Source organism: Lepus europaeus, chromosome 18 (genome assembly GCF_033115175.1).
Source record: "Lepus europaeus isolate LE1 chromosome 18, mLepTim1.pri, whole genome shotgun sequence".
Taxonomy (NCBI): domain Eukaryota; kingdom Metazoa; phylum Chordata; class Mammalia; order Lagomorpha; family Leporidae; genus Lepus; species Lepus europaeus.
In genome coordinates, this window is record NC_084844.1 from 34,091,416 (window position 1) to 34,107,996 (window position 16,581).

Here is a 16,581-nt window from a genome sequence, read left to right on the forward strand (position 1 = left end):
GTTTTTATGTATATAAATGGACAAATCTTATACACTGAAGCCTTTAAAAGCATTTCTAAGATCGCATTCCACAGAACAAAAATGTCAAGACATAACATACATATGTATCTTGTATCAACATGGAAAACACTATGTTTAAGTTATGCCAATAGCATAGGATAAGTGTGGTCAAACATGCATGACATTTAAAAGACTACTGATTTTATATTCCAAAAACAGTGGGTTTGAAGTCCCAGCTCCATCACTGACTGATTACATAGTGGTGAGTGTACTGACATGTAGAGCTGAAATAAATGGTATCTAGGGGCTGCCATTGTGACATAGCGGTTAAAGCTGCCGCCTGCAGTGCTGGCATCCCATATGGGCACCGGTTTGAGTCCCAGCCACTCCACTTCCGGTCCAGCTCTCTGCTATGGCCTGGGAAAGCAGTAGAAAATGGCCCAAGTGCTTGGGCTCCAGTACCCACACTTGGGAGACCTGGAAAAAGCTCCTGGCTCCTAGCTTCTGATAGGCACAGCTCTGGCCATTGCAGCCATCCGAGTGAACCAACAGATGGAAGACTTCTCTCTCTAGCTCACTCACTCTCTCTCTCTCTCTCTGTAACTTTGCTTTTCAAATAAATAAATAAATCTTAAAAAGAAAAAAAATAATCACCTATCCACCAGTGCTTGTTTCACTGAGTTTACAGTAAGGATCATGAAGCTGTATGTGAAACACCTCTGTAATCCATTCATTGTAGGCTGAATCGTGCCTCTCCTCATCCCCAAATTTACTTGTTGCAAGCTCAACAACCCAGTACTTCAGAACACAACCATATTTGGAGATGGGGTGATTAGGGTAACATGAGGCAATTAATCAAATGAAACTATTGTCTTTTTAAGAAGAGACATCAAGAGTGTGTATGAACACAAGAACGTCCACGTGAAGACACAAGGAGAAGGCAGCCACCTATACGGCAAGGAGACTTCAGAAGAAACCAAACCTTCCAATACCTTAATTTTGGGAAACAGATATTTGAAAAAACACGTCTGTTGTTGAAGCCTACCATTCAGTGATATTTTGTTATGGTAGCTCCCACAATAAACACCATATGATATGTATCAAAGCTCATAAGACATAGCCTTTAGCTTACAAAAAGCAGCGACATCAAAACCAACAACATACATGATAAGAGGTTAGCAAAAACAAGCAGCTATATATCATGTCATTCATGTTATATGTTATATATGGCAAGCATCCCTTGGGACAGTATTTTTTTTTATTTAAAATTATTTAACAGTATTATAATATTTAAATTTCCAATTATTTATATTTTATTTGAAATTTTAAAAATATCTTCCATTTACTGGTTATTCAATATTAGGAGTGGATCAGACCAATGTAAGGAACCCAGAACTCAACTTAGGTCTCCCATGTGGGTGGCAGGAACTCAACTACTTGAACCATTATCTGTTGCCTCAAAGAGTACACACAAGCAGGAAGCTGGATTGATAGTGAAGAAGCCAGGACTCCAACCATTCTGATATGGGATGTGAACATTCGAAAGCAGAATCCTAACTGCTGGGCAAACGTCCACCCCATCTTTTTTTTTTTTTTTTTTTTTTTAAAGATTTATTTATTTGAAAGGCAGAGATCCAAAGAAGGAAGACAGAGATCTTCCATCTGCTGGTTCACTTCCCAGATGGCTACAACAGTTGGGGCCTAAGTAGGCCAGGCTGAAGCTTGTTTCAGGTCTCCCACGTGGGTGCATTGTACTTGGGCCATCTTCTGCTTTTCTCAGGCACATCAGCAGGGAGCTGGACCAGAAGTGGAAATGGGGCCAGCACTGTGATGTAGCAGGTAAAGCCGCCTGCAGTGACAGCATCTCAAATGGGCGCCAGTTTGAGTCCCAGCTGCTCCACTTCCGACCCTACTCTGCAATGGCCTGGGAAGGCAGCAGAAGATGGCCCAAGTCCTTGGGCCTCTGCACCTGTGTGGGAGACCATGAAGAGGCTCCTAGCTCCTGATCAGCCCAGCTCCAGCCTTGCAGCCATTTGGGGAGTGAACCAGCAGATAGATAGATATCTCTCTCTCTGCCTCTCTGTAACTATGCCTTTCAAATAAATAAATCTTAAAAAAAAAAAAGGTGGAGCAGCCAGGACTTGTACTGGCACCCATAGGGAATAGCGGCACCGCAGGCAGAGGCCTTTCTACGCCACGGCACCAGCCCCATACTCCATCTATTATTCCTAATTTTAAGATATATTTATTTTTTATTTTTTAAAGATTTTTAAATTTATTTATTTAACAGGTAGAGTTACAAACAGTCAAAAATAATAATAATAATAATAATAATAATGTAACTTATATTTTTAACCCAACATAATTTCTTAATTTTTCTTTTTTTTTACAGGCAGAGTGGACAGTGAGAGAGAGACAGAGAGAAAGGTCTTCCTTTGCCGTTGGTTCACCCTCCAATGGCCACTGTGGCTGGTGCACTGCAGCCGCCGCACCGCGCTGATCCGAAGGCAGGAGCCAGGTGCTTCTCCTGGTCTCCCCGTGGGGGGCAGGGCCCAAGCACTTGGGCCATCTTCCACTGCACTCCCGGGCCACAGCAAAGAGCTGGCCTGGAAGAGGGGCAACCGGGACAGAATCCAGTGCCATGACCGGGACTAGAACCCAGTGTACTGGCGCCGCAAGGCAGAGGATTAGCCTATTGAGCCATGGCACCGGCCTCTTAATTTCTTAACTGCCTATCTTCTGCTACCCTCCCAGGCACGTTAACAGGAAGCTGGACCAGAAACAGAGCAAACTAGTGCTCTGATATGGGATGCCAGTGTCCCAAGTACAGCTTAAACCACTTCACCACTATCCCAGTCTCTCATTCAATATTTTAAGATTTAATTATTTTATATGTAGGTCTACTTTAAACTTTTAAAGAATATATTTTAACCAATATAGAACAATGTATTCAATTTTTTTTTTTCAAATTTGATTTATTTGAAAGGCAGAGTTAGACAGAGAGGGAGATACACAGAGAAAGGTGTTCCATCCACTGGTTCATTCCCCAAATGGCCGCAATGGCTAGGCTGAAGCCAAAAGCTTCTTCTGGGTTTCCCACATGGGAGCAGGAGCCTAAGCAACTGGGCCATCTTCCGTTGCTTTCCAAGGCCATTAGCAGGGACCTGATCAGAAGGGGAGCTGCCAGGACTTAAACTGATGCCCATATCGGATGCTGGCATCTCAAAGCAGCTCCTTTATCCACTATACTGGAGCCTCTCAATTTCTTTCTTCTTTTTTTTTTTTTTTTTTTTTTTTAGATTTATTTCTTTATTTGAAGGTCAGAGTTACACAGAGAGAGGAGCAGAGACAGAGACAGAGAGAGGTCTTCCATCCTCTGGTTCACTCCCCCAGTTGACTGCAAGGGCTGGAGCTGAGCCGATCCATGGTCAGGAGCCAGGAGCTTCATCCAAGTCTTCCCACGCGGGTGCAGGGGCCCAAGGACCCAGGCCATCTTCAACTGCTTTCCCATACTACAGCAGAGAGCTGGACTGGAAATGGAGCAGCCAGGACTCCAACCGGCACACATATGAGATGCTGGCACTGAAGGTGGCAGCTTTACATGCTACAGCACAGTGCCAGCCCCAACTTCCTAGTCTTTACTACTAAACATAACTGCTGTGAAGAACTCTGTGAACAGCTCCCTGTGAGTATATTTAAGTTTCTCTGGGCCTGGAATAATCATTGAAGCATATTAACATATTTAGCAGTAATTAGCAAATGGCTCTCCAAATATTAATCAGGAGTAATTCCCATTGGTATATATCTTTGAAAACATCTATATTTTACTTATTTATTCTTTTTTTTAAAAAAGATTTATTTGAAAATCAGAGTTACAGAGAGAGAAAGTGGTCTTCTATCCGATGGTTCGCTACCCAATTGGCCGCAACAGCCAGAGCTGCGCCAATCCGAAGCCAGGAGCTTCTTCCGGGTCTCTCACGCAGGTGCAGGGGCCCAAGGACTTGAGTCACCTTCTACTGCTTTCCCAAGCCATAGCAGAGAGCTGGATTGGAAGTGGAGCAGCCGGGTCTCGAACTGGCACCCAAATGGGATGCCGGCACTTCAGGCCAGGGCGTTAACCCGCTGTACCACAGCACTGACCCCATTCAGTTTTTTATTCTTGCCAAACTAAGGAGTTCAGATGGCATTTCCTATTCTCAAGAGACACTCCACATTGGCCACACACGTAGGTATCTACTTCTCTGTGCATAAACTTTCACTCACTTTTTCTGAGATTGTTTTAGCTCTTGAATTTGTACCTCTATTTTGGTACAAATTCTAAATACCAATTTATGTTCAATTTCAGGAATGACAAAAAACTACTCCTAGTCCATGACTTGGCAATCTAATTTTAAAAAAGATTTATTTAGGGGCCAGCGCTGTGACGCAGTGGGTTCAGACACTGTCTGCAGTGCTGGTATCCCATATAGGCACCACTCTAGTCCCAGTTGCTCTACTTCCAATCCACCTATCTGTCAATGTGCTGAAAAAGTCATGGAGGATGGCCCAAGCACTTGGGTCCCTGGACCCACATTGGAGACCTGTAAGAAGCTCTTGGCTCCGGGCTTTGGCCTAGCCCAACCCTGGCTGTTTCAGCCATCTGAGTAAATGCAAGATTCTCTCTCTCTCCCCCTCTCTTTCTGTAATTCTGACACAAATATGAAAAAAAAAAAAAAGATTTATCTATTTACTTGAAAGACAGAGTTACAGACAGAGATCTTCTATCCACTGTTCACTCCCCAAAAGGCTGCAACAGCCAGGCTCTACCAGCCAACACCAGAAGCCAGGAACTCCATCCAGGTCTCTAATATGAGTGGCAGGGGCCCAAGAAGTTGAGCCATCTTCCACTGCTTGCCCAGACTCATCAGCAGGGAACTAGATCAGAAACAGAGCAGCTGGGACTCAAACCAGTGCCCATTTGGGGTGCCTGTGTCACAGACAGTTTAAGCCACCGTGCTAAGTCATTGATCCCAAGGACTTTTTTTATATGAAAAACATTAATTCGTCCAAATATTTCTCCTTATATGTTATGCCTACTGTGCTTTAACAAAAGCCCTTCTCTTCCCTGTATCAAAGATATTCTCCTTTAAAAATAATTAAGGGGCAGGCTAACTATGGTGCAGCAGGCATCCCATATCAGAGCACCTTTTCAAGTCCTAGCTAATCCATATTCCAATCCCGTTACCTACTAATGTGCCTAGGAAAACAGAAAAATGCCCAAATATTTAGGCCTTGCAAATCACATGGGAGACTCAGATGAAGTACCTTATCTGCCTCCTTAGTGTAGTAGGCAGGGAGTCAGTCTCGTAATCTGAAGGTCCTGAATTCTGGGCTCCTGGCTTCAGCCTGGCCCAGCCCCAGCTGTTGGAAGATCTTTCTCTCTCCCTATTCTGTCTTTGAAATAAAACTTTAAAAATAATGAAAATAAAAATTTTCTCTTCATATATACGGTTTCAATTCACCTGGCACTGATTCTTCAGTACATAGGATGAAGACCTAATTATATTTCCCACATGTATTCCTGTCAACTTGCTTAAAGTCCATCCTTCTACATTTTTAGCATATATACTAAGTATTCACATACACCTTGGGGTTAATCATGGACGTCTTTGTTCTGCCTCTCCATTGGATTGTGTACTAAAACCACTGTGTTTATTATTAAGGTTTTATATGATGTCTTGATATACGGCCTGCCAACAGCTCTAGCTTTGTACCTTCTTGTTGGGTATTTGGGGCCCCATGCTCTTTCATATAAATATTGAAAGTTTATCAAATTTTCAGAAAACTCACTGAAATTAAGATTTAATAGAATATGTAGATTAATACAAGAACTACTTGACAATACTAAATTTTCCCTTAGGTTCACAAAATGCAACAAGACACTGATTATTAAATCTTTATTTTGTGTGCCACAAAAAAATTTAACAAATTATGGCAGCATTAAGAAATATCCCATTTCATACCATCATAATGTAACAAAATGTACATCCAAGAATCAGTGTGATTCACAATATTTCACTTTTTAGAAAAATATTTATTTATTATTTTAAAGGCAGAGTTATAGAGACAGAGGCAAAGATAGAGACAGATCTTCCATCTACTGGTTCACTCCCCAAATGGCCGCAACTGCCGAGTCTAGGCCAGGAGCCACGAACTCCAGTCAGATCTCCTATGTGGGTGGGTGGCAGAGGCCCATGTACTTGGGACATCTTCCCCTGCTATCCCAGTCACATTAGCGGGGAGCTGAAATGGAAGCAGAGCGGCCAGGACTCAAACCAGTGCTCTGGTATGGGATGACAATATCACAAGCAGTGCTTTAATCCACTGCACTAAAACACTGGGCCCTTAAAAAATATTTTTATTCTTTATATTTCTCCTGTATTTGTAGTTTTACCCTGCATTTTCTTTGCTCTATATTGCGAAGCATTCTTTCATTTTTCTTGATCAACCTTGGTAGGGTATCATCTATTTCACTTTCTCCAAGATCAAATACTGATTATTTTTTATTTATTTTTTTTGACAGGCAGAGTTAGACAGTGAGAGAGACAGAAAGGTCTTCCTTTTTCCATTGGTTCACCCCCCCAAGTGGCCGCTACGGCCGGCGTGCTGCGCCAATCCAAAGCCAGGAGCCAGGTGCTTCCTCCTGGTCTCCCATGCGGGTGCAGGGCCCAAGCACTTGGCCATGATCAAATACTGATTATACTGATCTTCTCAACCACTCTGTAAATTCTATTTTGTTAATTTCATCACTATCTTCATTTTTTTTTTTTTTCAACTTTATGCTTTTATATCATTGCACCATTTCTGGCTTGGTTGAAGATAACTCATTTACCCATCATTTCTTTTTCTAATTAATAACTGTATTTTATACTGAAAGGTCTCTTCTATTCCTTAGATATGCCTTGCATTTTAATAGTTTATTCAATTGTGATCCTCTCTTTAACTGATAAAATTACATATTTTAAAATATTTGAATAGTATATTTACAGCTGGCGGCGTGGCTTAACAGGCTAATCCTCCACCTTGCAGCGCCAGCACACCGGGTTCTAGACCCGGTCGGATGCCGGATTCTATCCCGGTTGCCCCTCTTCCAGGCCAGCTCTCTGCTATGGCCCAGGAAGGCAGTGGAGGATGGCCCATGTCTTTGGGCCCTGCACCCGCATGGGAGACCAGGAGAAGCACCTGGTTCCTGGCTTCGGATCAGCGCAATAAGCCGACCGCAGCGGCCATTGGAGGGTGAACCAACGGCAAAAAGGAAGACCTTTCTCTCTGTCTCTCTCTCTCACTATCCAATCTGCCTGTCAAAAAAAATCTTTTAATAGTATATTTACATAAATAATTATAACTTTTAAACTATTTTAATGTCTATCTTGTAATAACATCATTTATGAGAAAATTTCTCAGATTTCTATATATTTTACTCTTGATCTTAGCCAAAAGGCCGAAAGTGTTATCTATATACGTTAGTTATTAGCACATGATCAGACGATAAAACTGTTCCATGTAGGTTTTTTTTTTTTTTTTTTTTTTTGACAGGCAGAGTTATAGACAGTGAGAGATAGAGACAAAGAGAAAGGTCTTCCTTCCATTGGTTCATCCCCAAAATGGCCGCTACAGCCAGCACTGCGCCAATCCGATCCGAAGCCAGGAGCCAGGTGCTTCTTCCTGATCTCCCACGCGGTGCAGGGGCCCAAGCACTTGGGCCATCCTCCACTGTCCTCCCGGGCCACAGCAGAGAGCTGGACTGGAAGAGGAGCAACCAGGACTAGAACCTGGCGCCCATATGGGATGCCAGCACCGCAGGCGGAGGATTAGCCAAATGAGCCACAGTGCCGGCCCCTCCATATATTCTTAAAGAGAATATATAGTTTTCATTTTGGGATTCAGGGTTCCATGAATAACTTCTATGTTTTTAAAATTACTTATTTATATATTTGAAAGGCAGAGAGACAGAGAGAGACATTTCCATCTACTGGTTAATTCTCAGTTCTCAGCAACAGCTGAGGCTGGTCCATGCGGAGTTGGGGGCTGGGAACTCAATCCAGGTATCTCATGTGGGTGGCAGAAACTCAGACACCTGGACCATCACTTGTTGTCCTCCTGAATGTACACTGGCAGGAAGCTGGATTCAGAAACTCAGACAGGATGTGAACTCAGGTACCCCAATATAAAATGCACGCATCCCAAGTGGCATATTAACTGCTGCACCAAACAACAATCTCCATACAGATGTTTTAGATACAATTTCTTAAATTTTTCAAAAATATTGTTAGTTGGAAATATCAGTATATAAATTATTTTTAAATCACTTGCTATGACTGTGATCTTATCAAAATATTATAGTTCTACCAGCATCTAAGTTTTTGTTAGAATCCAACAATCACGAGACCAGTGTTGTGGCATAGCAGGTAAAGCTTCCATTTGCATCCCATATAGGTACTAGTTCGAGCCTAGGTTGCTCCACTCTGATCGAGATCCACTGCAATAGAGGATACCCCAAGTGCTTGGGCCCCTGTACCCATGTGGGAGACATGCAAGAACCTCCTGGCTCCTAGCTTCAAACTGACCTAGCTCCAGCCATTGGGGCCATTTGGGGAGTGAAGAGGAAAAGGGAAGACCTCTTGTCTCTAACTCAATTTTCAAATAAATCTTTAAAAAACAATACATGCAGCTCAATTCAATAAAGCTAAGATATGGAATCAACCCAAATGTCCGTCAAGAAACACCAGATAAAAGAATTATGAAGGGGCCGACACTGTGGCATAGTGGGTAAGGCCACCACCTGTGGTGCCAGCATCCCGTATGGGTGCTGGTTCAGGATTCAGCTGCTCCACTTCCGATCCAGCACTCTGCTATGGCCTGGGAAAGCAGCAGAAGAACCTATGTGGGAGACCCAGAAGTTCTTGGCTCCTAGCTTTGGATCAGCACAGCTCCAACCATTGTGGCCATCTGGGGAGTGGACCAGCAGATGGAGGACCTCTTGCGCGCGTGCGCGCTCTCTCTCTCTGCTTCTGTTTCTGCCTCTCTGTAACTCTGCCTTTCAAATAAATACATCTTAAAAAAGAAATTATGGGATATGTACCTCCATGGAATACTGCACAGTGGTTTAAAAAAATCTTGTCATTTGCAACAAAATGGATGAAATGGGAAAACATCATACTTAGCAAAATAAGCCAGTCCTAAAAGGACAAATACCAAATGTTTTCCCTAATCTATGGTAACTAATAGAGCACCTAAAAGGTAATCTATAGAAGTAAAATTGACACATTGAGATATAATGACTCTGAACAGCCTTGTCTTGACTGTTTAGTAACAGTTTTAGTAACACTTTTTCATACTATTTGTTGAACTCTGTACTTAGTATAAAGTTAATCTTATGTGTATAAAGTTAACTGAAAATAGATCTTAGTGAAAAATAAGAATGGGAATATATATATATTTATATATATATAGTTCTATTTATAAAAAGCATGAAGTTTATATATCTTAAATAAAAGGTTTCTAGGGAAAAAATAAAAAATCATGAATATTTAAAAATTTTTATTGATTTATTACAAAGAGTGAGAAAAAGAGGAAGAGTAGGAGGGAAGGACAAAGGGAGGGAGAGAAGCAGGGAGGGAGGAATGATGGGAGGGAGACATCCCATCCATTGGTTTATACACCAAATGCCCACAATAGCCTAGGATGAGTCCTAACCAAACCAGGACCTCTATCCAGGTCTCCCATGTGAGCGGCAGGAATCCAATCACTTGAGTCATCACAGCTGACTAGCAGAAAGTTGAATTCAGAAGCCAGAGCCAGGGTATCAAACCCAGGCACTTTGATTTAAAAGAAAGTTGTCATCATTGTGAGGCTAAATGCTGGTCCCTATCTTGTCTTGGTGAGGTAAGTTGTCCCTTGTTTATTGTGTAGTGTTCTTTATGATCCATAGTAAAGATTTCATGTTAAATTTTTCATCATTCTTGAGCTGGCACTGTGGCACAGTGGGTAAAGCTGCCACCTATAACACCAACATCCCATATGCGCACCAGTTCAATTTCCAGCTGTTCCCCTTCCGGTCCAGCTTCCTGCTAATGCACTTGGGAAAACAGTGCAAGATGGCCCAAGTGCTTGGGCTCCTGCACCCACAAGGGAGACCCAGAAGAATCTCCTGGCTTCAGATTGGCCCAGCCCCAGAGGTGGTGGCCATGTGGGGAGTGAACGGTGGATAAAAGATCTATCACTCCCAACCCCCACCAACTCGGCCTTTCAAATAAACTAATCTTTTTTTTTTTTTTTTTTTTTTTGACAGGCAGAGTGGACAGTGAGAGAGAGAGACAGAGAGAAAGGTCTTCCTTTTTCCGTTGGTTCACCCTCCAATGGCCGCCACAGCCAGCGCGCTGCGGCTGGTGCACCGTGCTGATCCGAAGGCAGAAGCCAGGTGCTTCTCCGGGTCTCCCACGTGGGTGCAGGGCCCAAGCACTTGGGCCATCCTCCACTGCACTCCCTGGCCACAGCAGAGAACTAGCCTGGAAGAGGAGCAACCGGGACAGAATCCGGCGCCCCGACTGGGACTAGAACCTGGGGTGCCAGCGCCGCAAGGTGGAGGATTAGCCTATTGAGCCGCGGCGCCAGTCCAAATAAACAAATCTTTAAAAAATTTTTTTTCATCACTCTCTAGATCTACCTTTTATTGAATAGTTCAGCATTGGATTTTTTGTTTAAATTCAACCTAATCCATTTACATTTATGTTCATTATTGCTATCAGTGTTTTACACTGATGACAATACTCAAAAAAAGAGGAAACTGAAGAAAACAAAAGACTGTACACAAAGCGAAAACAAATAGCAAGATGAGATACTTAAAATTTACAATATCAGGGCCAGTGCTGTGGCACAGCAGGTAAAGCCACCACCTATGGCAACAGCATCCAATATGGGCACCAGTTCAAGTCCTGGCTGTTCCACTTCTGATCTGGCTCTCTGCTATAGCCTGGGAAAGCAGTACAAGATGGCCCACGTCCGTGGGCTCCTGCATTGCATGGGAGACCTGGGAGAAACTTCTGGCTCCTGGCTTCAGATTGGCCCAGCTCCAGCCACTGTGGCCATTTAGGGAGTAAACCAGCAGATGGAAGATCTTTCTGTCTCTCCCTCTCTCTGTAACTCTCTCTCAAATAAATAAATAAATCTTTTTTAAAAATTCACAGTATCAATTAGCACATTAAACTTAATTTTCTAAACAAAACAGCTGAAAGCCAAAGTCTATGAGACTAAAAAAAAAAAATAGGCTCAAATATATGCAGCCTGTAAGACAAGGTTTTAAATATCGAGACACAAATACACCAAAAAAAGAGGAGTGACATCATGGCACAGTGGGTAAAGCTGCTGCCTGCAACACCAGCATCCCATATGGGCACTGGTTCGAGACCCGGCTGCTCCACTTCCAATCCAGCTTTCTGTTAATGGCCTGGGAAAGGCAGCAGAAGATGGCCCATGTGGGAGACCTAAATGAGAGCTTGGCTCAGCCCTGGTTGTTGAGGCCAACTTGGGTAATCAACCAACAGATGAAAGATCTCTGTCTCACCTCTCTCTAACTCTGACTTTTAAAAAAAATTTAAAAAGATTTATTTATTTGAAGAACTTTTTTTTTTTTTAAGATTTTTATTTATTTCAAAGAGTTACACAGAGAAGAGTTCTTCCATCTGATGATTCACTCCCCAACTGGCTGCAACAGCCGGAACTGTGCAGATCCGAAGCCAGGAGCCAGGAGCTTCCTCTGGATCTCCCACGCGGGTGCAGGGGCCCAAGGACTTGGGCCATCTTCTACTGCTTTCCCAGGCCATAGCAGAGCAGCCAGGTGGAACAGCCAGGTCTCGAATCGGCGCCCATATAGGATGCCAGCGCTTCAGGCCAGGGCATTAACCCGCTGTGCCATAGCACAGAACCCAATAAATAAATCTTTAAAAAAATTAAATATAGAGGCTGGTGCTGTGGCACAGCGGGTTAATGCCCTGGCCTCAAGCGCCAGCATCCCATATGGGCGCCGGTTCAAGTCCCGGCTGCTCCACTTCCAATCCATCTCTCTGCTATGGCCTGGGAAAGCAGTAGAAGATGGCCCAAGTCCTTGGGCCCCTGCACCCGCATGGGAGACCTGGAAGAAGCTCCTAGCTCCTGGCTTCAGATTGGCACAGCTCTGGCCGTTGCAGCCAACTGGGGAGTGAACCATCGAAGAAAGACCTCTCTCTCTCTACCTCTCCTCTCTCTGTGTAACTCTGACTTTCAAATAAATAAATAAATCTTTAAAAAAAATTAAATATAAACATTAAAGGAGAAATTGAGATATGGCATTGTAACATTAAAAGAAAGCTGAGGGACCAGTGTTATGGCATAGTGGGTTAAGCTGCAGCCCACGATGCCAGAATCCCAGATAGGAGTGCTGGTTCGAGTCCTGGTTGTTCTGCTTCTGATCCAGCTTCCTGCTAATGCACCTGGGAAGGCAGGGAAAGACAGCCCTGGTGCTTGAACCCCACCACCCATGTAGTAGACCAAGGCAAGACAAGACCTGACTCCTGGCTTCAGTCTGGCCCAGATCTCACTGTTGTGGTTATTTGAGGAGTGAAGCAGAGCATACGCGTCTATTTCCTAATCTTTTTCTGTTTCTGACTCTCCCTCTATCACTCTTTCAAATAAATTATCTTTTTTTTTTTTTTAAGATTTATTTATTTATTTGAGAGGCAGAGTGAGAGAGACAGAAAAACAGATAGAGTATCTACTGCTTCACTCCTCAAATGGCCACAAAGGCCAGAACTGAGCTGATCTGAAGCCAGGAGCCAGGAGCTTTTTCTGGGTCTCTCATGTGGGTTTAGGGGCCCAAGCACTTGGGCCATCTTCCACTGCTTCCCAGGTCCATTAGCAAGGAGCTGGAACTTGAGCAGACACCCATATGGGATGCTGGCACTGCAGACCGCAGCCTAACCCACTATGTTACAGCACCAGCCCCAGTAAATAAATCTTAAAAAACAAAAGCTGAAACGGCTTGATGTCAAAGTAGATTGCAAGACAAACAATTACCAAAAATAAAAAGGGTCATTTCCTGGGGCCAGTGTTGTGGTACAGAGGGTAGAGCCATGTAACAATGCTAATGTTTATATCTCTAAAAGACTATCTTCAAAATATACGAGTCAACTAATAGAGTTGTCAAAAGAAGTAGACCAATCAAAAATTACAGTCAACAGTTTCAAAAACTTACAAATTCTGGTATAACAAGTACAGGTTGGGTTCAGTGCTGTGGCATAGAAAAGCCCCTGCCTGCAGTGCCAGCATCCCACATGGGTGCCGGTTCAAGTTCCAGCTGCTCCACTTCTGAGCCTGTTCCCCAGTAATGCATGTGGGAAAGTGTCAGAGAATGGCCCGAGTACTTGAGCACCCGCACCTATGTGAGAGACCGAGAGGAACCTCCTTCGCTCCTGGCTTCAGTCTGGCCCAGCCCTGGTCGTTGAGGTCATTTAGGGAGTGAACCAGCAGATGCAAGATGTTTCTCTCTCACTCTCCCTCTCTGTCTCCCCCTCCCTCTCCTCTCTCCCCCATCTCCCTCTCCTTCCCCCTTTCCCTCTTCTCCCTCTCCCCTTCTCTTCCTTCACCCTCTCTTCCCCTCTCTTCCTCTCCCCCTTTCTCCCTCTCTCTCCCCTACTCTCCCCTCCCACTCTCTCTGTATCTCTGCCTTTCAAATAAATAAATAAATCTTTAAAAATTTTTTAAAATTTAAAATTAAAAAAATTTTTAAAACGAGTACAGGTTGTGTTTTCCACATTCAAAATGCTTAGATCATAAGGTTTTTTAAGTTTAAGTTTAAACATATTTGGATATACATAATGAACTATCCTAGGAAATGAACACAAAACTCATTTACATTGATACATACCTTATACAAATAGCCTGAAGATATTTTTATATGATATTTTTAATGTGCCTGTGTTTTGACTGAAATCTGTCACATAAGGTCAGGAATGGAAATTTCAATGATGTCAGCACTCAGAATGTTTCAGATTTTGGAGCATTTTGGATTTCAAAGTTTTTGGAATAGGTGTACTTACTCTGTAGGCAGAAAACCTGAAAGGATAGCTAAACTTAAATATCAACCAACTTCACCTCACTGACATTTATAAAATGTTCTACCTAATAAAAGAACACACATTTCACATGGAACTTTAACCAGTATACAGGATTCCTGGAATAAGCAAAAGAAAGAAAACAAGCAATCAATTTTAAAAAAAAAGAAAGAAAGAAAAAAACAGAAGAATACAGAAAAACAAAATTCATAACTTATATCTCTAAGATCAATGAAAGTGACAAACCTCTAACAAGACTGATCAAGAAAAAAAAAAAAAAAAGACCTAAATTAGCATTACCAGGAAAGAAATGACATCATTGGATTCCACTGTTTCAAGAATATTAAGGGTGTGTTATATGAAGTTTATGCCAATAAATTCAGCAATTCAAATGAAATGTAGTAATTCCTTCGAAGATACAAACTACCAAAGCTCACTAAAGAGAAATGACATGAACTTAGTATCCTGTATCTATTAAAGAAGCTGAATTTGTAGTTGAAAACCGCTCCACAAAAAACACAAAGCTCAAATGACTTCACTGATAAATTCTATCAAACAAACATCGAGAAAAATCACCAATTCTACTCAATTTCTTCCACAAAACTGAAGAAGACATATTTTAAAATATACTCTTTGAGGCCAGAATTACTCTGATACCAAAGCCAGATGAAGATATATCGGGGGGGGGGGGGGGAATATAAAACTACAGTCTAATACTCTCATACACAAAGATCTAAAAATTCCAAACAAAATTCAAGCTAATCAAATCCAATATAATGAAAAGATAATAAATAAGTAAACACAAACTGGGGATTTGAGTCTCAGAAGTACAAAGCTGAGTTTTTTGTATTTTTTTCAATAATTCACCATATTAAGAACTAAAATAGGGGGCTAGCCACTGCCTGCCACACAGGAATCCCATGCGGGTGCCACTTCGAGCCACAGCTGCTCCACTTATGATCCAACTCCTTGCTAATCCACCTGAGAAACAGGGGAAGATGGTCCAAGTCCTTGGGCCCCTGCACCCACATGGGATACCTGGATGGAGCTTCAGGCCCAGTCCCTCCCATTGCAGCCATTTAGGGAGTGAAATAGCGATGAAAATTTCTTTCTCTCCATAACTTTGACTTTCAAATAAATAAATCCTTAAGAATAAGCAAACAGGGGTCAGTGTTTTGGCATAGAAGGTTAGGCCTCCACCTGCAAGTGCTGGCATCCCATATGAGAATCGGTTTGAATCTTGGCTGTTCCACTTCCGATCCAACTCCCTGCTAATGGCCTGGAAAAGCAGTGGAAGACTGCCCAAATACCTGGGCTCCTGTACCTACATTGGAGACCCAGAAGAAGCCCCTGGCTTCAGATTGACCCAGCTCTGGCCGTTGCAGCCATTTGGGGAGTGAAATAGCGATGAAAATTTCTTGCTCTCCATAACTTTGACTTTCAAATAAATAAATCCTTAAGAATAAGCAAACAGGGGTCAGTGTTTTGGCATAGAAGGTTAGGCCTCCACCTGCAAGTGCTGGCATCCCATATGAGAATCGGTTTGAATCTTGGCTGTTCCACTTCCGATCCAACTCCCTGCTAATGGCCTAGAAAAGCAGTGGAAGACTGCCCAAATACCTGGGCTCCTGTACCTACATTGGAGACCCAGAAGAAGCCCCTGGCTTCAGATTGACCCAGCTCTGGCCGTTGCAGCCATTTGGGGAGTGAACCAGCAGATGGAAGACCTCTCTATCTCTCCCTCTGTCTGTAACTCTGACTCTTAAATAAATCTTCAAAAAATAAAAGGAAATTAAACAAACTAATGATCTTACATCCCTCTAAAATCTGCATCTTGAAATCTTTTTTTTGGACAGGCAGAGTGGATAATGAGAGAGAGAGAGAAAGAGAGAGAGAGAGACAGAGAGAAAGGTCTTCTTTTTTGCTGTTGGTTCACCCTCCAATGGCTGCTGTGGCCGGCGCATCTCGCTGATCCGAAGCCAGGAGCCAGGTGCTTCTCCTGGTCTCCCATGTGGGTGCAGGGCCCAAGGACTTGGGCCATCCTCCACTGCCTTCCCGGGCCATAGCAGAGAGCTGGCCTGGAAGAGGGGCAACCGGGATAGAATCTGGCACCCTGACTGGAACTAGAACCCAGTGTGCCGGCGCCACAAGGCGGAGGATTAGCCTATTAAGCCATGGCGCCGGCCAATCTTGAAATCTTAATCATCAAGGTGATGATATTAGTGAGTAAGGCCTTTAAGAGGTGATAAGGTACAACCATCTGGAGTGGGATCAGTATAGTATAGTATAATAGGGATCATAGAGGGTTACCCTTCTACTCGTTGAACACAAGAAGGCACTATCTGTGCACCAGAAGTGGGTCCTCACCAGACACAAACTCTGCTGGCACCTTGATCTTGTACTTCCCAGACCCCAGAATTATCAGCAATAAACTTTTCTTCTCTATAAGCCACCC

At 43.0% G+C, this 16,581-nt stretch overlaps 1 protein-coding gene across 2 annotated transcripts in view; it reads right to left on the reverse strand.

Moving 5' to 3' along the window:
• The window catches only part of TRIM37 (tripartite motif containing 37), a 177,555-nt gene that overhangs the window by 123,928 nt on the left and 37,046 nt on the right, over positions 1–16,581 (reverse strand). The gene's annotated exons all lie outside the window — the stretch shown is intronic.